General features: G+C 45.6%; 1 long non-coding RNA gene across 1 annotated transcript; it reads right to left on the reverse strand.

The window, feature by feature from the left end:
- Positions 1 to 7,635: 7,635 nt before the first annotated feature.
- LOC146187591 (uncharacterized) lies at positions 7,636 to 10,213 on the reverse strand. The gene is made up of 2 exons (XR_014707945.1): positions 10,037 to 10,213; positions 7,636 to 8,320 (listed from the first exon to the last, which is right to left on the reverse strand). It is a non-coding gene; the product is annotated as an uncharacterized LOC146187591 (long non-coding RNA).
- Positions 10,214 to 15,784: the final 5,571 nt, after the last annotated feature.

Consider the following 15,784-nt stretch of genomic DNA (forward strand, 5'->3'; position numbering starts at 1 on the left):
TTACATCTTGCCTCTGCCAAAATGTAGCCATGTATTTAATCTTAATACCTTAGGATTAGCAGTTGAATGCATAGCCACAAAGTCACTGCTGCACATAGGTAGGAAGGTTTTGGACGTAGGAAGGGAGTAATGTTTTTAAGCCAGGTAGTCACTCTGAATCTGAACCATGAGAAACATTTCCCCAAGAGCGAAAAGAGGTGAATGTAAATTTGGAAGGTGCTGTACATATAATGTAATAAAAGGCAGCTTGCTATCATGTGATCATTTGAAAGGCTGAAAAGTGGATATTAACGCATTAGTTTAAAATACCTAAGCAAAGGACAGTGCAGCAGGTTATAGAAAGTAACATAATTTGGAAAACCTTCACAAACACAGATGTGGATTAAAGTACAGTTTCAAGGTAATCATAACAAGGAAGTAGTAATTGGCTATTATTGAAATGAGCAGGCCCTATTTGCCCTGGGCAGGTGGCGTCCTTGGTCCAAAAAGGTGAGGGCATAAGCAGGTCCTCATCTGATGGTTTGTGTGGGTGGTACTTCTATGCTGCCGCAACACCATACCATATGACACAGAGTGCTGGGCATCTTGCAGTAGAGTACCTGCAGTTGAGATTGCAGCACATGGTGCACATCTTTGAGTATGAAGATGCAGAAAACTGAAAAGAAGCATTAGAGTGGGACATGTAATCCAGGAAATAGGGCTTTTCAGCTAATCGATTAGGTTTCGAGGGAGTGAAACAAGCAAGGGATACCAGACACTGGGATGAAGAGATAATGTCGGCAAATGAGCTAAGGTTAGCGGCTGCAGCTAACGCATGAAGCAGCGATGATTGCAGACCATTAATTCCCTTCAGCATACCTAATGCAGGCAGTGATGATGAATCGAAACTCTGTTGCCAATTTATGAAATAACTATAGATATGTAACTGCGCCTGTGGGAAGCCACTTAGCCACTTGATTTTTCTTCCAAGTTTTTTGTTATGAATGGACAGAGTGAAAATGCGCAAAGGAAATAAATGCCAGACTAGGAATAAGTGTAGTCCTTCATTGAATGGCTCTAGTGTCGCATTGCTGAACTGTGGTTTAAAAGTTACTTGTGGCGAGATAAATGAGTCATACAGCCTCTGGGAGGCTTGCAGAGAGAGCTTAACTGAGAAGAGAGAACTCGAGAGAACAGCAGAGACTTGTGCGAGCACCGTACAACCAGCCGGTTCAAATGGCGCGCCGTTGCAACGGTTGAGTGACAGCGCTGCAGGTGGCGAAAACGTCCAATACCAACAAAAATTAATTCAGTAAAAGGAAACCTTTAGATAATTAAAATTCGCACTTGTAGTTTATGGGTCACCACCTCCTTTGTTTAACTGAAACTGTATAGTTTCATTTGCAACAATTTCAGATACGATGGTGCGTGCGCCATTATCATCATCATCGCCCCCTCCGCTAAATTATTTGAGTTGCGGCGCGTTACATGAAACGTTTTAAAAAAATGTTTGACGCGTTATTGACTCTGGTTATTCTCCTTCCAGTGCTTTACGGAGCCTGTGCTGCGCTTTATCTATTTGTTGCTAATGCTAACGAACCATAAAATGGCTGTGTTCTGTGTTTATACAGCACAGGCGACGCACTTCGCACGGTGAGCATCACTTTGGTAAGTCGAATAGAAAGCCAGCTGATTGCTCTTTGGAAGGAAATGAGTTAATATATTGATTTGTGGAACATTAACGTACTCGAGTGCCATGTTGGTAAGCATGGTGCCTGCGCTAGAACGGCGATTCTTCCGCGAATCGCTGTGTGAAATTAGCTGGGAACGATTTGTTTCGGGACGTTTAACTGTGAACATTGCGGCAAGGTTACTTTCTTGCTGCACTTGAGGTTGTCTGAGAGAAGTTCTGCTTGCCTGCGCAGAACTAAATAAAGCGCTCTGTTGAAAGTGTTTAGGCATAATGACTACAGAGACATCGAAGGCTTACGTTTGTGTCAGAAGTGCTTTTAATTAATTTTTAGTGTCAATGTGAGGCATGTAGCTTTCCCCTAGCAGTCATAAGATCACCGAGGCCAACGTCAGTTTTGCACTTGCATCGGACGCGCCTTTTCAGCACATGCTGCATGTATGCGCCTGTTATTGCTTTAATGTATGATGACTGTGGTAATAGTTTGCAGACTAGCTGAATATAGAACTGTGTTTCAAGTGTGTTGACCGCTCCTTAATAATGTGTAATGTTGATTTACTAGAAATTAAGCTTCGCTTTCTTTTTTTGGCAAATGATAAGGGCCTGACACGCTGTCCGTCAGTCCCGAGACGAGTGGTACGCTGTACAGCAAAGTAAATGTACTGCATTACCGAACGGGGTCACGTACTCGTTAGCTATGATTTTTATTTTTATAACTGTAGTGCACAACGTAGATGTAATGTGCGATCGCTTGGTTCTTTCCTAGTGTATTCTTGTAAAACAAATAAACTGGTCAGAACAGCATAGAGATGTGGCTTTAGGGAATGCATCGAAACAGGCTTGCCAAATGGCTTGCCTCTGTTCTCATTCTTGCTCAGATCCAAAGGCAGTACATTTCATTTATCAACTTAATTTTTTTGTAAGTTCAGTGTTTGACTTTACAGTAGTTGTCTGCATGTTAGGTAATCTGCCCAAGTATAGATGACTTGCAGCACTGTCACATTCTTGGTGGACCAGAGACATGAACGAACCCTGTTTGCCTGCCTAGCCTGCTACTAGCTACCTGCCCCATGGAAGATACCTATACCTGATTTACTATCATAGAGTATGTGTGACAGCCACCTGATAGCTCGCAGCTGCAGTCATGTTTTTATGTTCTACACCTGTGCACTGCAGTGTAATGCTCTATCACGCATTTTAAAAAGTACAGTATTTAATGGCTACATTTTCATCTACAATAATCTGTCACGGTTCCATCCACCAAGGCTGCACAACATTCATAGGTGCCCTAGTGAGGCTCAGAGGAGTTTTGAAAATTCTTGTGCAGTATTGTTGAATTATTACTTAAAAAATATTGTCCAGTGAACCAGTTTTAACTGTGAATGTATTTATTTTTTCTAAATTACTACCCACGCATTGTTGTTATTACGGCATTGTGAATTCACAAGATTGTTAGTCTGCTAGAGTTTCCAGTTTGTACAACCCATAGCCATTTAAACAAGAATTGCAATGGTGGCGCTGAATGGCAGCACTTACCTGCGAGATGGCTGATGCATTGTGAGGGCACCAGACATTCCCCTCATCATCTGCGGCGACTGACATCGATACTACGAAATCACAGTGGTTGCCAGTGTTCAGGTGCGAACTGCTCGGGGTCGCAGTCGTCAACAATTTCAAGCCACTACAAAAAGTGTTAATTGCATTGATTACATCTTTGCATGACAGCCGATGTAACCAGCATGAACTATGTCTTACTACAGGTACCATATGCTGTTACTTGCTGTACTGTACGACAGCACAGAGCACATGTGTGATTAGTGGGGTAAATAAAATAAATACTGTCTCCACTGGGAATCAAACCTTCATCCCTTGTATTCCTCACATACTGTACTTTGTTTATGGCAATAGAACATGAGTCAGCACAGATGCATTCTTGCAGTGGAATTATCTAGGCATAGCACTGCTAATTTTTGTTCTAATGTGGCACCTTTTATGGAGTTCACCGATTTTTTATTTTTTGCATCGTTCGTATAATAAACACATAAAAACCCTGCAGCACTATGAAAATTTGCCCGTAGCATTCAACTCGTGCTACAGTATGTGCAGTAAAGCTACCTTTGTCTTTGTGTGCAAAATTAATTTTTTTACGAAAGATTTACATTTTGCATGTTGATTTGATCAGAATATATTGGTTTTGAACAAGACTGGAAGAGGCTTTTCAATACCCGAGCTGTTTCATGTGCATGGTTGTTAACTACCATGCTGAACTTTGTAGTCAAGTACAATATGTGCATAGTGCCTATATGCATACAATATATGCATAGAGGCAGGTAGAGTTATTGTTTAGGTGTACTGTAATTATCAGGCTGTGCTAGTATCGTTACAGCTATGATATAAAAATTCGCATCAGGTTTGTAGAACTTGTATTGTGAACAGTGGTTATATGGTGTCTATGTATTTTATTTTAGCATAGCAGTGATATTGGTGCAAGTTCTGTCAAGTTTTGTTTTGTTTTGATTTTAACTTTGCTTATTGCCACTTGTGGACAGCCTTATCACACAGCGCTATTCAGGTTCTACTAGTGTCGAAGATCATTGATTTCACTTTTTTTAATAGACACTGAGGGTTCACTGACACATACGCTACCAAATTTTTTTGTTTCAACTGCTTCAATTGTTTTCCTTCCCAGTGGTGTTGTACATTTTCACAAAAATTTGCTTTCAAAGTGAAGTTGTCGACTTTCTTCCAAGTTGTGTGATATGCTGTGAAAAATGGCATGCGTGTCATGAAACTTGTTCCAGATTTTTTTTATCGCATTCTGCATGTACGAGTTTTTTCAACCTTCTATGAATGCTTTGTCTCAAAAATATTAAGTATTCAGGCTAACGTAGGATAAGGTTGCATTCTGGGTTCTGTTGTGCCGGGTAGCAGCTCAGCAGTCAGATTCTTTTACTGGACTTGCCTGAGAGTACGAGTTGTGTGAAGCCTGCACACAGGCCCATATCATGCCATTTGACGCAATTTTTACGCTTGACCGCCATCAGTTCAGAAAAGGACTGTATTGGGCTACTACGACAAACATTACCCCAGCTTGTTTTAGGCGGAAAAAAAGTTTGTGCCATGGTCGCCATCTTGCATGTTCTCATACACTTAAATTTCGAATTTGTAAAATTTGCTGTTCTCATCGTAGTTGTTCCAACAATATCCCAAGTTTTCCAGAAGTAAAGGAACCCAAGAAAATTGTTTTGGATATTAGAGAATATAAGCCATGCCAGAACAAAATTCTTAAATTTAGAAAATTTGCTTTTTGCAGCATTTACAGCTGTAAAATACAGAGTAAGGTGGTTCTAGTAAACGTATGACCTGTATTAAGAAAAAAGTACCACTCCGTGGCATTTATTTTGGGAAGTTAAATCACAGCACTCAGTTCCTTGCTCGCATACAGCCGCCCAAACCTTCAACTAGACTGCTCAACGGCCACTTTCAACAGTGATGCTGTTTAAGCTGGAGGTTGTTTCATCTATTCTGCGCAGCTTAATGTGTTCGCAGTAATGTCACCATGACCGGATGTGACATCATCATGACGTCACATCCAGTCATGTCTAATAACCAGAACTGAGGTCACCACATGACATCATGTCCGGTCATGACCGATGACTTCACGGTGCGATTCACGCATATATGAAGCTAACCTTGCCAGGCATCCAATCTCCCCAGTACTATTCACAGCTTGCTTAGAGGAAGTATTCAGAGACTTAGAATGGGAGCAGTGAGGGATAAGGGTAGATGGAGAATACCTCAGTAATCTGCGATTTGCTGATGACATTGCCTTGCTAAGAAACTCGGGGGATGAACTGCAAATAATGATTGATGACCTAGACAGGAAAAGTAGAAAGGTAGGCTTGAAAATCAACATGCAGAAGACTAAGGTAATGTTCAGCAGCCTCGGGAAGGAACAGCAGTTTACATTAGGTAGCGAAATACTGGAAGTGGTAGGCGAATATGTCTACTTAGGACAGGTAGTAACCGCAGATCCGGACCATGAAAAGGAAATAACAAGAAGAATAAGATTGGGATGGAGCGCATTTGGCAAGCACTCGCAGATTATGACTAGCAGCTTACCGGTATCGCTCAAAAGGAAAGTATACAACAGTTGCATCTTGCCTGTACTCACCTATGGGGCTGAAACGTGGAGATTAACCAAGAGAGTTCTACTTAAGTTGAGGACAACCCAGAGGGCTATGGAACGAAAAATGGTAGAGGTAACATTAAGAGACAGGAAGCGTGCACAGTGGGTCAGAGAAATAACTCAAGTTACCGACATTCTAGTGGAAATTAAGAGGGAGAAATGGACATGGGCCGGACATGTAGTGCGAAGAGAGGATAACCGATGGTCACTGAGGGTAACAAACTGGATTCCAAGGGAAGGAAAGCGTAGCAGGGGGCGGCAGAAAGTTAGATGGGCGGATTAAGAAGTTCGCAGGGGTGAAGCGGATGCAACTAGCACAGAACCGGGTTAAGTGGAGAAATATGGGAGAGGCCTTCGCCCTGCAATGGGTATAGTCAGGCTGATGATGATGAATCCCACAGACTTTCGGTAGAAGCAATGTTAGGTAACCCAAGGGCCGCCTTATACGCCAGCCTAATCATAGCGTCCACCTTGTTTTCCTCCGTCACGTCCATATTCATACAAGGCGTCTCATAAACTGTTCTACTGATCACGAATGCCTGTACCAAATGACTTGACTCCTTTTCCTGCAATCCTCTCTTTAGATTGGAGATTCTTTCAGTGAGCCTCATGGCAGCGTTTACCGTATTCTTTAGCTTTCCTAAGGCTTCCTTATTTTTCCTGTTAGTCTGCAAATACATGTCCTGTTGTAGCGTATCCTCCTCCTCCAATTGTCTGTCTCTACCCCTGGTGACACAGAGTAACATCGCACCAAGTGGTGACACACAAGCGATCTGTATCTGAAGAATGGTGGCACCTTAGATAGAGAAATGTTCGTGTCAGGCCGCACAACAAAAAACACTGAAATTGTGTGATTCAGCAACTTCAGCTACAGATTTTTTTTTATCGCACTAGCAGCAAAGAAGCCAGAAGAGTCTGTCAGAAGAAGCTCTGATTTCAGCTTTTAGCGATTCAGGTACTACAACCACCTGTAATGCCAACTAGTGGCCAAAGGTGCACATAGTTTCCGTACCCACTTGCTTTTGAGTATGTACACATGATCGCTATATGTTCTCAGTTTTATCTCTGTTTAGGAGGGTTTCCACAATCGTTAGCAACGATCTGCTGACACTGGCACACAAGCGTGTAGTTTTCACGTAGATAGGAACCTAGTGTATACTTGAGTGAAGGCTCTCCAGCTTATGATACAAACTATTTGTAAAAATAAAAATAAATATGATTGTACAGGGATTTTGGGGAAACCAACAGGTTGCTTGTTTTGACGGATGTTTGGAAGAAATGACTAAGTGAAATGCTTAAGTTCATAGGCCTCTTGTTTGTCCAAAACGGCCATTGTGAAACTTCACTGGCTGAAGCTGCACTGGAATGAGGACATCTACAGTGGTTTGCCTCCACCAGGAACAATGCTGTGAATCTGCTTCATAGCAGTGCTGGTGCTTCTCAAAGTGGCAGTCCTGTACAATGTAGACCAGCTGCCACAAGTAATGCACCGGTACATCAATCAAGTGCAAAGCCCTCACAGCCACATTAGGCAGTATTTGCATGTAGCTTCCCGAGAAGAGTTCAATAAACAGATATTTAACCTTAAAGGCACACCAGCTCAAATTTTGTCACCCTCTGCAAAATGTGCCAACCATAAACCACAAAAAGTTGACAAATGCACGAAATGAGTTGTGCTATGAGCAAAAGAAGACCGGGCTTAAAAATAATGTTTCTAGCAATTTGGCAAAGTTACGAGAATGGCAAGCCTTCACAATGAACCACGTAACACATTGGTTCCTGGTATTTGGCTTCACTACATTTTATTGGTGTAGTCGGGAGAATAGGAATTTCCAACTCGCAACAACCACCCCATCTTGATACATCAAGGCAACTGCTGCAGACATACAACAGATCCGAAGGCATGTCGCCTAGCACACATTACAATAGATGCTGTCAAGAGAGTGCAAGAAGTGGCCGATTCCATGCCAAGTTACTTAAGACAATGCCATGTTTCGGACACCATCACATACAGAGAACTTTTGCTCAGATAATCACAGCTGTGTTACCTCCGCAAGGGTCAAGTGTTGTTGTATATGACAAACTCTTTAATCCATGCCAGGCCTGTTCACATATCAATCTGTTGCTTTAATTCTAAAGGCTGAAAACTAGAGAGGCAAAAAATTGCAGTCACACATTTGTGCTTCTCCACCTCCCGCCACTGCAAATCATGCGTCCAAAATCACTCTGAATGCTTTCCAAATAATAACATATCAGCAAATGCAAGGGTGACAATACTCCACAACAAGATTAAATACATTGCAAGCAAGATATTTTAAACTTAACTAGGAGCACGCTCTAAACCAGTAGGAGTGAGAGTGTTCATTTGGTCACACCAGTTACAGCTCACTGCACTACTGAGGTAGCGGCGGAATCCAACAGGTGGAGGAAACTCGTACGTCGGCCCAGAGTATTCCTTGCCTCTGTAAATGTAAATAAATGAGAGTAATACAGCAATTACATTTAGTTTGCATAAATTCAGCAAACTCACTCACAGTAGAATTTGATTTGAGTAAAGCAAGTGAGAGTGCCTGCCGCAGAAGGAAAAAGGCAGTAACGAGACTGGCAGTCAATGCTAGCACAAATACAAATATTTAGCACACTTGCAAAACACTGAAATAGCAAACAAAGAGACTAAGTTAAATCACGTGTGCAGTAAGTGCGGAATATGCTGCGGCTTGTATGGAATTGTAATCAAGAGTGCTTGTAGCAGCAACTGCCAAGCTCTTTGACAGGATTACGAGGTACAGTCTTTGTCAAAAGTGTAGAGCCTAGGGGGTCTGCTTCTGGGCCAGTTCCTGCGGCTTGTAATGAATTTCCGGTATTCCAACTTTGTTGATGGCAAGAAGATTTTTTGTCCTACCCCCTTCAGTGGCCTCAACTAATTCTACATCAGTGCCACTATTCGGCTCAGAAGCGGACCCCCCGGGCTCTACACTTTTGACAAAGGCTGTACATGCAACGGTGCCTCACTCCCCTCAACAAAACGTACCACCTCAGGTTAATTATTGCTTTGTTTTCAAATAAGCTGTCAATGGCCTTGACAGCAGCTTGAAGCCAAGCACTGCCCACTATTTATGGAGGCATTGTTGCTGCTATCATTCCCAGTTTTCTCAAAGTGATGACACTGTTGGAGCAGGCAAAAGATATATATTAGGGAACTCTGCGGTAGCGACATGCATCTGAAGTTTTAAATCTATATAAATAAGCTCAGCGAGTTCTACCAATGCAGTTATTTTCGTAGTAAAAGGGCAGATACTCTCATGGGCAAGAACCTATGATAGCCGAAGAGTCACCCTCATTGCTGCATGCACCGATGTGAGTACTCGACAGTGGAACGTGTGAGCATATAAGCACAATAAATTCGTGCGGGTATACGCCCGTATCTTGTAGCAATTTTATGCTGAGCAGTAGGCTCGTTTCACTCCGGGGCTCATTTCGCACTGGGCCAGTTTACATTTATACTATCTCTCAGCTAGCCAGCAACTCTTCTTTAGCACTTCGTCGACATTGTAAAGAAGCTGGACTCTTGCACTGCAGCACCACGTATGGGCCGCATAGATAAATACCTTACGACAGTTTTTTGACAGAAGCACGACCGTTTCTATGGGCCCAGCCACTCTATCTGCTGAAGCTGCGAGGAAGGCAATAAAACCTCCTGATCATAAACCAGCGCGTTCACGCTGGCGCACCACACCAAAATGCCTGCTACTGCCCAAACAAACTAGGCCACAAACGAAGAATTTCAAAAAAAAAAAAAAAAAAAAGCAAATTACAAACTTCCGTGACTCTCGACTCACAAATAGTTTCACATCATCTGTAAGTCGCCGCGTACATCCCAATACCCCAGTGCACCCCGAAGACAACAGCAACCGGCGACCGATCGGTGCACAGTAGCAGGTATGCAACGGTTGTTTCAAGCGCGAAGAAACGGGATCGACGCATTTAAGCAGTCTCCACATGCCTTCGCCCGGAGACTGTCGCGTGATTACGCCGCGTCAGCAATTGTGACTACCGCATAGCTGCACTGCGTGTAAAAACTCGTTAAAAAAACTGCAAGACTGTAGCAGAACGCCGACAAATGCTTTACCTAGAGCTCGCGGGCATGTACGAAACACCATCATTCGCGTACGACTCACCGTAGTCGGAGGCTGCAGACAGGCCAGCGACAGGACCGAAGGCTACGCTGTTGAATTTAGGGCAACAATCCACAAACTGAATCAGATTTTCACCGAATTTGCATCTATCGGGATGATGCCCCGCAAACTACAACAAGCAGACGCATGAAAAGCGACCTAGGGCTCGCAAGGCGCGAGCACCCGCTGCCCGAAAAGCGCGCCAGCTTTTTCTCGGGTGCGGTGGCTCGAGAGTCGAAACGGGGTAATTGGCATCTGGGTTTGAGGCTTATTTCCAGAAAAAAGCAAATACTAAAAGTTGTTTGACGTCACATCCGTCGAGAGAATCAACGCATCCTCCTTTCCACTTTGGTTTTGGGCGCGCATGCGCAGTTCACGGAGCCGGCTCTCTGCAAGTTCAGGTCTAGATGGGTAGGTGTGCCGACCGGCAGGGCACAAAGCGTAGTTCCGCGTGCCTCCGCTTCATGACGACGAAACTGGCGCTGCTGTTCTCCGCCCGGTGCTCACCGGCGGATCGTCTGCTACTTGTCGCAATCGCATCGCGCGTTTTGTTAACCTCATTTTTGTTTAAAAACATTACTTATTACTTGCGTTATTAGTGAAAATAGTAGCTGAAACTAAAACTTTTGCGGTCTGGCATTGAAACAATAAACAGACGACACTAGCTACCTGTTTTCTCGTCTGTTTGCTGTCTGTCATGGTCCACATGCAAGCGCCGTAGCGGAGCAGGCGCTGCGCTTTTTGTGAGAAGTGATCGGAATGAAGACCAAAAAGGACACAACTTGTTTCGTACCCTTCTGCAAATCCGGCTACAAGTCATCGAGAAAAGGACTGAAAGTCTCGCTGTTTTCGGCGCCGCGGGATCCCGAACTGTTCAAAAGGTGGGAGCTTGCTCTTCATCGTGCCGACAAGAGGTTGCAGCCACACTTCGTTGTGTGTGAGCGGCATTTTGACCAAGAATGTATCGAACGGGATTACAAATATATGATAGAAGGCAACGCTGTTAGCCTCCCACGTTCACACCCACGATTGACGAAAGATGCCGTGCCTTCTGCCATGCCCGATGCTCCTGCTTACCTGTCAAGAAAGGTGACCGCAAAACGAAAGACGATGAATTCCACAGGCTGCCGCCCAACCAAGGCTGCCAGAAATGACAGCCACGACCTTGAGACAGTGCCGGACGATCCAGTACCTTCAAGCTCCAGTGAAGGTATCGCTACGTCTGTAACCGAAGTGTCACCTCATCCGGTTGATATTGACGATCACTACCTGCACGGTATCCCACAGCGGCTGGACACATCACTCTATTGAAAATTCTGGCGCCTCTGCGTTCTCGACTTGCAGAAAAAGCGGACAGAGCATCGTTCTGGTGAAAGTAATACTCCTGGAGCACTGTGCGTCAAAACTGCGAGCCACCGTGTCCGTGCAAGGCGCCGAAGCTGGATCTGGAAACTCGTGAACAGGTTGGGGACCTTTTGGCTGACGTGGATGCCATGATTCCATGTCAGGGCATAAAATGCAATGACCAACTTGACACCGTCCTCGCGAAATCCAAGAATATAAGAATCCACGGAAACACAACATTCAACTCCAAATGCGTCGGTATCGCCACAAGTCAAGGAGACTCCTGTTTGCATTGCCGATACGCAAAAAAGTTGCTCCTAAATCAGCTGTCGTACAAAAAAAAAAAAAAAACAAAGGACCGGAGGTCGAGGGAGCGCGAAAAGAAGAGAAAGCTTGTAACCGCAAAGTTCAAGAGACTGAAGCGAAATATGTTTACTCTTGAGACAAAACTGGAAGAGATGAGGAGGAAGAACTCAAAACTAGAAAGCTGCGCGCTCATGTCAAGAATAGAAAATTTGCCAGTAAGACAACAGTCACAAGTCATGGCCTGTTCAAATGCTTCAAAGCGGAAAAACACGAAGGGTTTTAAGTGTTTTAAGTACCAGCGCGAGTGGCTGCTCGAATGCTTGATAATGCGGATGAGGAGCAAACGGCTTTATGATTTAAAAGAACTTTTAGACGGGCTAGATGGTTTTCAGCTTCAGACGACATCCTTAGCGCAAAAAAACACACGCACACGAGAGAAAAGGCGGGACAAGGGACAAGCGCTACTACATCTGGTTTATTGCACTGAAAAGACCTGCAATATATAGGACAGACCACACATGCGTAGAACAACCAACACACCCCCCTTCACCGAAACCGCTCAAGAAATCGCATTTCTGCCCCCAACAGAGCGACAGACGTGTCACTAACACACCCTTCCCCCCTAGCTCTTTCTTATATGAAAAGCTTCAAGGAGTTCACGCGCCTTCTTATCTACGCTTCTGCCCAGAATCCGTATCTCGTTCAGCCGCGGCTCACACCCACTGCATCGAGCACAGTGCTCAGGGAGCCTAGCGCCCTTGTCAGAGCTCAAGGAGCGAAAATGTTGCGCCGCGCGGTCATTAACACATTTACCTGTCTGGCCTATGTAAGTGGGTGTGAGCCGCGGCTGAACGAGATACGGATTCTGGGCAGAAGCGTAGATAAGAAGGCGCGTGAACTCCTTGAAGCTTTTCATATAAGAAAGAGGGGGGAAGGGTGTGTTAGTGACACGTCTGTCGCTCTGTTGGGGGCAGAAATGCGATTTCTTGAGCGGTTTCGGTGAAGGGGGGTGTGTTGGTTGTTCTACGCATGTGTGGTCTGTCCTATATATTGCAGGTCTTTTCAGTGCAATAAATCAGATGTAGTAGCGCTTGTCCCTTGTCCCGCCTTTTCTCTCGTGTGCGTGTGTTTTTTTGCGCTAAGGATGTCGTCTGAAACGGCTTTGAGCACCTGCGCAAGGAGATCATGCTGCTGCCCGGCAGAACGTGTCTCCAACGGTACCTGCGCGGATTTTGAAGCTGATTCGGCTTCAACAAACGGGTGTTTGCTGCCTTAATTGAAGGACAAATGCATATGCATGACGGAGCAGCAACGTCATATGGCGGCATTATGACATCTCTTGAGGAGACATTCAGTCACTGCTTTACAGTCACTGAACTGAGGCGAGAAAGTCTCGCAGACTTCGCCTCTTTTCTGTAGCTCAAACCTCCGCCTATGATCGGTTGTGAGGAGCATAAGATTGAGATCACTAACAGCGTCGTCAAGTTTTACTCTATCATGCGCCTCCACTTCTTGGTCAAGAGCAAGAACCTGGCCTGTGAAAACGCGCGAAAAAAAAAAGAAAACACCTGAAATTGAGACGCGTGCTTTAAACGCATAGACATGATTTTGGGGTGTGTTACTTCACTGACTCAAAAACACTAATGTGTGCATGTCATTTATTGCACTTTCAAAAGTTCAGCTAGAAGATACCGTTTTGCAATACAAGCTTATGCACTCGTTTTATTTTATTTATTCGCAAGGTCTGCTTACGCCCATGCACACGCATAAATCACAGCTGAGCGCTGTGTTAATATGTATTCGCGTTGCCTTGTGATGGCGTGGAACATTTAATGAAAAAAAAATTAAGAACGAGGAAGTGACATAACAGTGTTTGGAGTTGCTTGCCTGAAAAATCGGGAACGCAGCAAACACGCTGTACGTAAAAAAACAGCCTTAAACTCGGCTCCCCTGCCTTTGTAATATGTTTACATCCCTTCCCTATTCCCGTAAGGCAGCTTGTTTGCAATAAACTCACTTGCACTTGGAAAAAAGTGAAGCGAGTCGCTTTCTGTCATGCGTGGCGACGGCCGGAGGAAACGGTCATGAACCGGGCTTTCGCTGGTGGCGCCACTGCGGCGTCATGAAGAAAAGGCACGCGTTACCCCCGCCGGTCGGCACACCTACCCATCTAGACACCATAGTTGGTTGGTTGGTTGGTTGGTTCACAGGAAGGGAAAGGCGCAGCATCTGTCACACTTGCTCTGTGGACACCTGAACCGCGCCGTAAGGGAAGGGAGGAAGGTGGGAGTGAAAGTGGAAAGAGAGAAGGGGGAGCCGTAGTGGAGGGCTACGGAGAAATTTCGACCACCTGGGGATCTTTAACGTGCGCTGACATCGCACAGCACACGGACGCCACTTCGTTTCTCCTCCATCGAAACGCAGCCGCCGTGGTCGGGATCGAACCCGGGTACTCCGGCACAGTAGTCGGGCGTCTTACCACTGAACCACCCCGGCGGGGCGAGGATCGGGCCCTAGCTACAGTGAACTAGTTCACTGTACCCTAGCTTAGGAGAGGCCCTGACGTCATTATTTTGAAGCCGGTCTCTCCTCCTCCTTTACCCTTTCTCCGCGACGCTCACGTACCTAGGGCAACGCTGTTGCTAGTGGCCCGAGTTTTCATAGCAACGCGTCGCCGTTGCTAATGGCCCGAAGGTGTCTTCGATTTGCCTGCACCAGCTGCACTAGTTCAAGTAGTGCAGCACCGCCGTCCTCGTTTTTCCAGTGCCGCGCGCGCCGTCTGCACTTCTCTCCTCGTTTTGTCAAGTTCTGCACGAGTTCTCGCTCACTCTGCACTCGCTCCAGAAGAGGTGCAGAAAAAGTGCAGCATGGCGTACGCTACGCCACGGGCGGTCTCGAGGGAGAGCGCGTTTCTCTCGCTCTCTCCCTCGAGACCGGCCGTGGCTCCGCTTGGCCAAGAGCAGACGACGCTGCGCATCGTTCTGCATAGCTTTTGTAAAGTCCGTCTCCTTCAGAACCCGGACGGTTCGCTGCTAACGGATCCGCAAATGATTGCGTATACAAGGTAGTTGGGCTGCATGCTGGTGATTGGCATTTTGTTGATGGAGGAGCGGTATTATATGTGGCCACATATGTAGTGGTACGTGGTCGCGATACGGCACCTTCGCGCGCGTTGTCCTATGTACTTTTTTTTTTTTTATCGCGTTGTGACCTCGGAAGACGGGTAGATGCGAACAGACATCAGTTGCGATCGATCGAGTTTCTGTCGTGCCAAGTGTGTGTGCCACAAGGCAGCTTGCGCAGCGACTATGCGACATCAAACTTTTCGCCCACGTACGGAGCACATAGAATGTCTGAGAGCGCAATGAGGTACAAATATACGTGCGTCAGCTAGTGCTTTTGGACAGAAGTAAGTTCGTGGAAACCAATCAAACGTCTTGTTAGGCAGTCTTAATTATTTAAACTAGTACTCGTGGCAACTGCTTACAACGTTAATTCTCTCGTACCCAGGCGCATGAATGGCACCTTCGCATTCGCAGACCGTCCGATATAACGATCGTGCGTCGCACGTACTTGGTCAATTGGTGTTAGTCGTTGTCACTTTCCGATCGAGCGCTGTAGGCCTACGGCAGCTGGCTTTGAAACTGGACGTGATCATGTTACAGCACGCGATGCATGATGCGCGCACGCGTCTGCTAGGTTGCAGAGTCCTACACTTGCGTACTCGTTTTGGCAGCTGCCGCCGCACGCCAGTGTCGGAACTGGCACTGCACGCTCACGTGACCACCTGGCACCGCTGCAGCACTTTTCAGAACTAGTGCAGCCAGTGCAAGCCATATCGAAGAAACCTTCCCTAAATTTTGACGTCACTTCTGCCACACTTTTTATGGGAATGCATTGGAAATGGCAAGGGCCTCTCCTAAGTTGTTTCCTTCCTCCATGTATTTTTATGACTAGGCTATAACTATGCTTCACTTTTCCGCCGCGGCCATGGGAGAACCAACGTTACTAGACGTCACGTGACCTTTTTGACGTCACTTTTGATTATTCGCCCGGAGCCGAGTGTGTTACTGCCTGAACCAGTTATTGTAGTGTAGTGGA

Source organism: Amblyomma maculatum, chromosome 6, assembly GCF_055883805.1.
Source record: "Amblyomma maculatum isolate TAMU_Amacu chromosome 6, ASM5588380v1, whole genome shotgun sequence".
NCBI classification, from domain to species: domain Eukaryota; kingdom Metazoa; phylum Arthropoda; class Arachnida; order Ixodida; family Ixodidae; genus Amblyomma; species Amblyomma maculatum.